Source organism: Colobus angolensis, unplaced genomic scaffold, assembly GCF_000951035.1.
Source record: "Colobus angolensis palliatus isolate OR3802 unplaced genomic scaffold, Cang.pa_1.0 Scaffold5, whole genome shotgun sequence".
In the NCBI taxonomy this organism is placed as follows: domain Eukaryota; kingdom Metazoa; phylum Chordata; class Mammalia; order Primates; family Cercopithecidae; genus Colobus; species Colobus angolensis.
In genome coordinates, this window is record NW_012118487.1 from 33,119,351 (window position 1) to 33,126,943 (window position 7,593).

General features: G+C 40.6%; 1 protein-coding gene across 4 annotated transcripts in view; it reads right to left on the bottom strand.

Annotated features, from left to right (window-relative positions):
* RBM46 (RNA binding motif protein 46) overlaps window positions 1-7,033 on the bottom strand; it is a 52,795-nt gene extending 45,762 nt beyond the window's left edge. For 2 of the 4 annotated variants that reach the window (XM_011959750.1, XM_011959752.1), the window contains exon 1: window positions 6,815-7,033. The gene's annotated coding sequence lies outside the window, so the exon portion shown is untranslated. Of the gene's footprint in view, window positions 1-6,575; window positions 6,737-6,814 lie in introns of those variants that run through there. The other 2 variants (XM_011959753.1, XM_011959751.1) reach the window with 1 other exon arrangement.
* Between the last annotated feature and the right edge of the window lie 560 nt (window positions 7,034-7,593).

A 7,593-nucleotide genomic window follows, 5' to 3' on the forward strand; every position in this document is an offset into this window, starting at 1 on the left:
CACTGGCCATCAGAGAAATGCAAATCAAAACCACAATGAGATACCATCTCACACCAGTTAGAATGGCAATCATTAAAAAGTCAGAAAACAACAGGTGCTGGAAAGGATGTGGAGAAATAGGAACACTTTTACACTGCTGGTGGGATCGTAAACTAAACTGGTTCAAACACTGTGGAAGACAGTGTGGCAATTCCTCAAGGATCTAGAACTAGCAATACCATTTGACCCAGCCATCCCATTACTGGGTATACACCGAAAGGATTATAAATCATGCTGCTATAAAGACACATGCCCACATATGTTTATAGCAGCACTATTCACAATACCAAAGACTTGGAACCAACCCAAATGTCCATCAACGATAGAGTGGATTAAGAAAATGTGGCACATATACACCATGGAATATTATGCAGCCATAAAAAAGGATGAGTTCATGCCCTTTGCAGGGACATGGATGAAGCAGGAAACCATCATTCTGAGCAAACTATCACAAAGACAGAAAACCAAACACCACATGTTCTCACTCATAGTTGGAATTGAACAATGAGAACACTTGGACACAGGGTGGGGAACATCACACACTGGGGCCTCTCATGGGGTGGGGGGAGGGCAGAGGGATAGCATTAGGAGATATGCCTAATGTACATGCCCAGTTAATGGGTGCAGCACACCAACATGGCACATGTATACATATGTAACAAACCTGCATGTTGTGCACATGTACCCTACAAGTATAATAATAATAAAAAAGAAAATATGGCACATATCCACCATGTAATACTATGCAGCCATAAAAAAGGATGAGTTCATGTCTTTTGTAGGCACACAGATGAAGCTAGAAACCATCATTCTGAGCAAACTATCACAAGGAGAGAAAACCAAACACTGCATGTTCTCACTCACAGGTGGGAATTGAACAATGAGAACACTTGGACACAGGGTGGGGAACATCACACACTGGGGCCTGTCTTGGGGTGGGGGGAGCGGGGAGGGATCGCATTAGGAGATATACCTAATGTACATGAGGAGTTAATAGCTGCAGCACACCAAAATGGCACATGTATACATATGTAACAAACCTGCACATTGTGCACATGTACCCTAGAACTGAAAGTGTAATAAAAAAAAAAAGATTTGTCCTCAAAAGACATATCAGATATTAAACTGGTAGTAACACATACTATACTTGATCTTGGCCAAAAGGCCAAGAAGTGATAGAAACTCACTTATTAAAAAATAATAAATATTAAAAAATAATAAAACTATATAATAAAGATCTATCTCCGGAGAAGGAAAAAATGTTATTCAGCTTTCCTCCTTTCTTGTTCATTTCAATATGATAAGTACTATCTCATTTATCTTTATATTGTTTTTAGGTTCTCATAATTTACCAACCTCACACATTTATTGTTTTGTTTTTGTTTTTGTCTTCCAAGACGGAGTCTCGCTCTGTCACCCAGGTTGGAGTACAGTGACTCTCCTTCCTCAGCCTCCCAAGTAGCTGGGACTACAGGCACGCACCACCATGCCTGGCTAATTTTTGTATTTTTAGTAGAGATGGGATTTCACTATGTTGGCCAGGCTTGAACTCCTGACCTCGTGATCCACCCGCCTTGACCTCCCAAAGTGCTGGGATTAAAGGTGTGAGCCATCGTGCCTGGCCTACTGTTTTTTTTTTAAGTGAGGATTTAAGATGAATATCCTCACACATTTATTAAATGGCAGAAATATAAAGTAGAAAATAATTTTTATCAAGGGAAAAGTCTTATGTCTGTATTATCAGCTGTGTATCTTACACTACACTTCATGGAAGATTTATGTGACACCAAATGCAACAAATAAAACAATGTACTATTAATAGATTCAGATAAAAGAAATGTTATTTTTTGTAATCAGAACCATTAAAAAGATAGACTAGCCAGGAACGGTAACTCATGCCTGTAATCCCAGCACTTTGGGAGGCTGAGGTGAGCAGATTGCCTGAGGGCAGGAGTTCAAGACCAGTCTGGCCAACGTGGTGAAACCCGTCTCTATTAAAAACACACAAAATTTAGCCAGGTGTGGTGGCATGTGCCTGTAATCCCAGCTACTCGGGAGGCTGAGGCAGGGGAATTCCTTGAACCAAGGAGGTGGAGATTGCAGTGAGCTGAGATCGTGCCACCGCACTCCAGTCTAGGTGACAGAATGAGACTCCATCTCAAAAAAAAAAAGATAAGGACTGAGCAACCAACTTTCAGTCTTTTGTCTTTTAAAAAATTCAATGTTTTCTGTCACCATTCCTTTAAAAGTAAGAGCATTTTAAATGATATAACTACTTTTCTCAACTTAACACTATTTGACTCTAGGTTTTGCCATATGCCATTACTGAAGATTTTGTAATAAGAAAATATTAGAACTGCAAGTGGACCTTAGATGACCTCCAATACTGTAGACAAGAAAACCAAAATCAAATATGAAGAGTCCTGCTTAAAGTTACAAAATTAGTAATCGAAAAGACCAAGGGCCCAAAACCATGGAGCCTCAGAAATTCATAACTCTGAACTCTCTTCCATAATTTAGTTTAGAGAGTCTTCAATGGCCTCGACATCCCACAGGACATCATACTGGCCCACTACACTAAAGATCATGTTGATACAACGTGAATAGGGAATTGGGAGATTTGTATTTTTTAAACAGGCTACAGGAAAAACAGCGAGAGAAAAAACAAGAATCTACTTAAAAGGCTGGTGCAAAAGTAATCGCTGTTTTTGCCATTAAAACAGCGATTACTGTTGCAACAGCTTTAATATGGTTCTTTACATATGCTACTTACTGGTTATAGAAGCAATAAATATGCTCCCATTTTATCCAAAATGTAGAATTTAACTTAACAAACAAGACCTTTTTTTTTTTTTTTTAACTACAATTCATGGGTAGCTCCAAATGGCTGATTTCTGCAATCCAACCCATCCCTACAATTACCTTACAGGCCTATTTTTCGGGTTAATTCATATCTCTAAAGTTATATTTTTAAAGAGATTATCTAGGTTCTTATGTTGAAATAACAGGCCAATCTATACACATTAAAGGTTTCTTTTACTAGAGAATGACTAGAAACATATGCTAGACTTTGTACATCTCAAGAAATCTCAAAATATTATAAAAGCTTGAAATTACAGAAGTAAAAGACACACTCAAGAGTCACCAATCCTATACTCTCTTTAGAATAAAAAAGTGTTATCTCAAAGCCTCCAAAACAAAACATATGCATGTGTATAATTCACAAGTTCAAAATTACCTAACTTTATCGTATTAATTTAACAAAAGTATATTTCTAAAAGAGGCAAAATTCAAGAATAGCCAGAGAAATATAATCAAATCTAAAACAAGCATACAATACATTCATTCTAAAATACTCCAGAATCAATCTGAGAGTTACCTAAATATCCAACAAAGCACATCTGTACTATACATTAGAGCAAAACTGACATATCAATTGAGGCTTCCAGACTCAATTTGTCCTCTGCCACTTTCAGGTGTGGAGTCGCACTCCAAAGCATTCTAAAAAACTTGTTTCCTTACCCTGCTGACCCAAGTAATCCAAGTAAGGAGGGATCCTGAGTAAGAGAATGACAAAAATGGTTTTGCAGACAAAGTGGGAATGAGAAATTAAAAGTTGCGCCATATTTAACTCCAGCTTTCAGACATGTATTTTTTTCCCTAAACTGTGGACTTTCAAAAATTCCTCTCTAGCTCACTTTCAAAAGAAAAAAATAGAAGAAAGGAAAAAAAACCTCTCTAAGGTATGAAGCAAAATGCCAAGACAGGATAGCAAATCATAAGTTATTGAAGTAACAATCTGAATCAAGCCTTTTTAAGTGCTCACTATATCTCCTTTAATTTTAACCTTCTTAATAATTCTCAAAAATATGTATTTTCAAATTTGTACTGCCTTTCAAAAATAGAAAGTATATTAATAAAAAAATGACAAGCACAATTTAAGAAAATATTAATGAAAAATATTTAAAGGAACTGCGTCAGCTGTATTAAAACTACTTCAATTGAAACTTCATCTTCCAAGTTACTGTAAAAATTTAGAAAGCTGTGAAAGTGAACATTATATAATCTTACTGCTGATTTTGAAAACTCAATGTAATAATGAAAACAAAATAAGAATATCAAAATGTGCCTTTATAGAGGCACATGAAACCTTTATGACATTCCTTGAATTACATGGTACTAAACTCCTCATTTGTTAGTTCAGTTGTCATTGAGTATATATAGTACATGGAAACCACGGTTGCCAGGTCAATGGAGGTTTTCGGTTTGTTTTTAAGCAGCAATTCGTTTTACTGACAGACTGCACTACAGCCAACATGGTTGGAAAATGAGAAGAGTTAATCAAAAGTGTGTGGATATGGAAGTCTAAAGTTATTTTGAAATAAATGTATAGATGGATCAGTTCAATTCCATCTTAGGTTGTTTTTATTAAAGAATGAGAGTACATTTTACTGCTAGAAGTTAAATATATAATGGATACGTTTTGATATTAAGTTTAAATTTGGAATGACTTAAAACTTGAGCTACTTTAAAAAACTGTAATACTTTTAAAAAATATTGCTTTGAACACAAAGGCGTACATGCTCTTTGAATTCAGGATAAGGATATTCTTGTCCAAAATAAGTGCACCATTCTTCACACAAGGTCTTTCATAATCTGTTATTTTAAATCTGTTACCAATTTGAACACAGAGATCACATTTTCTTGCCTTATCAACCTTCGGGTAGTAAAATGAGAAATGATATTCGGCATTAATATGCAAATCTGGGCAATTTTTACAGCAATTACTTGATTTATATTCACAAACTCTACTTAAACTGACATGTCTTCCTTCTAACAATAAAATAACCACCATTAAACCTGAGGCTTAATTTCAGTCCATAAACTGGCTTTGCTCTCGTTATCAATAACTCTTATTTCATGATATATCCAGTAATGCACATATTTTAAGTATTGACATGTATATTTGGCAGTAATATTCAAGTCCATTACTCCATCCTAAGTGAAAATTAGCAATCAAAGCAGTGCCTTAAGCAGAAAGCATTAACATTTAGTGATTGCAGCACTAATAGTCATCTTCGTCTATAAAGATGTAAACAAATTTTATTAACAATGCAAACAGATGCAGACAGATGCAAACAAAGTAGAATGTTTTAAATGTGTGCCCTGAAAACAAATCTATCATTAGACCCCCATAAGGAGATCCAAACGGAAGTCTGTCAAACTGTATATACGTTATGGTGATTCTTGAAACGAAAATATCTTCCCATTATTTAAATAAGCAAAATTCTACCGACACTTGAACATGACCTTTACATGTTATTCTCCTTATACATGCAACATATCCTGCTTCCTGGTTATAACGCCATTCTCAAACACAAAATCAGGCCAATTTTTAAAAGAAGCCAAGACTTAAAAAACTCCGTGGCGATGGCTCACGCCTGTAATCCCAGCACTTTGGGATCTCGAGGCGGGTGGATCATGAGGTCCAGAGAGCGAGACCATCCTGGCCAACATAGTCTCTACTAAGAATACAAAAATTAGCTGGGCGTGGTGGCGCGCGCCCGGAGTCCCAGCTACTGCCGGAGGCTGAGGCAGGAGAATCACTTGAACCCGGAAGGCGGAGGTTACAGTGAGCCGAGATCCTGCCACTGCTCTCGCGCCTGGGCGACAGAGCGAGACTCCTTCAAAAAAAAAAAAAAAAAAAAAAAAAACCCTAAAAAACTCCTTATGATATTTCCTCTTTGATATCTGCCTATATTAGGATTACCATATAACATAAAGGTTACGGGGAATTTATCAAGAATGTAAAGACAGTTAAAGCTTAAAGAACTTAAATATTAGCTGAGCTAAATTTACACAGGAGAAAACTGGTGCCCAAATAAATCAAGGAGCTTCACAACATCTCAGAATATTAACGCCAGGATTAAATCCCGCGCCTCCTGACGCCGGGTTCTGCGGTTTTTCCGGTAGCTCAAAAGAAACATTTTTAAATTAGTGGTTTAAAAACTACCAGATGTCAGGAAACAAAGGTGGTGCCACGACTTGTATTGCCGTCCGTATGTCGGGGGAGTGGCGAGCTATCTTCCCTGAACACCCGCGGCCTCCCACTGCCCACAGCCCAGCACACAGGAGGTACTCGGAGAAGAGACAGAAGAGAGACAACGGCAGAGGAAAGTTCGAGGCTAAGCCCCGTCTAGAACTCCATGAAAACGACGAGGAACCTGCTAAAGCTGACCCAGCCTGAATTCAATTCTGAAACGAGACTGCTTAATCTCACCCAGCCGTCGGGACGCCCCAGACGGCGTCCCAAAGCCTCCAGGGGAAGCGCGGGCCCAACAGCCAGGCGGTGGCCCGGGCCTGCAGCGGTCGTTGGTCGTCGGCTGCAGCGTGTCTGGAGAAGAACACGGAAGGCAGCGTAGGTGGGAAGCGGCCGGAAGGCAGCGGGGGAGAGCGGAAATAAGGCGGAGAGCGCACAGCGCCACGGAGCGGAAGAAGCCGCCAGACGCCCCAGAGACTGGCCGCTGGGCCCTCACCATGCAGCGCCTGGGTGACTGCGAGGGCGCCTTCTGGCAGGATGCTGCCGGGGCGGGAGGCAGCGTCTCGGACACTTGCTCTCCCACTGCTCGACGGGGCTAGGGAAGGACGAAGGGTGAAGCCCGCTGCCACCACCGCCAGCCCCCACTGTGTATTCCGCGTGAGAATGAGCCAGGCACTGTCTCCAGCCGTTAGCAGTGGTTTAGTAGTGACCCCGTTTCCCCTTTCCCCTCCTCACCCCTTCGAGTCTCCAAATGTTGGTCCTAAATCTCGGTGACCAACGACCAAAAACTGCCACCACCGTTTAGGGGACCAGTCGGTCAGAGCGGGGAGTCGCCGCAGGGGGAGGGGAGCCCACCAGGAGCGCTCGCGCTAGTCCTCGTGTCTCCACTCGTTTCCCAGCGCGCACCGCGCGCAGTGGCCTAAGCAGCCCCACGAGGAGTGGTGCCTCGGCCAATCAGGAATTATCTTCGGGGCGGGGCGAGGAGGGGAGAGTGGGGATAAAGTTTAAATGAGGCTCTGCGGCTAGTCGAAGTGCTTGGAGTGACAGGCAGTTCGAGCAATTGGGGTGAAGAGAGCGGTTTTTAGGGTGTGGATGGGCACGGAATAATAAATTAAGGTCCTGCGTGCATTGTTTAGGTGTCTGAAGACAAGGGCTATAATGTGAAATTCCGTAGTTAAGAGAAAACATAGATGCATCGTAATAGTTCTTTTTCTTGTTTGATGTAGTTTTCTTGTCTTAAACTGCTAGTCTGACGCAAAACAACCACGTATATCCGGTGGACCTTTGAAATTAGGGGCTGGGGGGAGGTGGGTTATAAAGCTAAAAGATGGATTTGCAAATAGGACTAAAAGTATAAAGTATAAGTGATTTAAATGACTAAGAAAATGGGTTAAATTAGGTAGACCTAGCAATAGGCCTGACGCTGCCACTCATCAGCTTGCAGACTTATTTGGCAGAGGCAAACTGCCGAACTGGGTTCTATGCTCGCGTAAAACCAACTTTCACAGATAGGG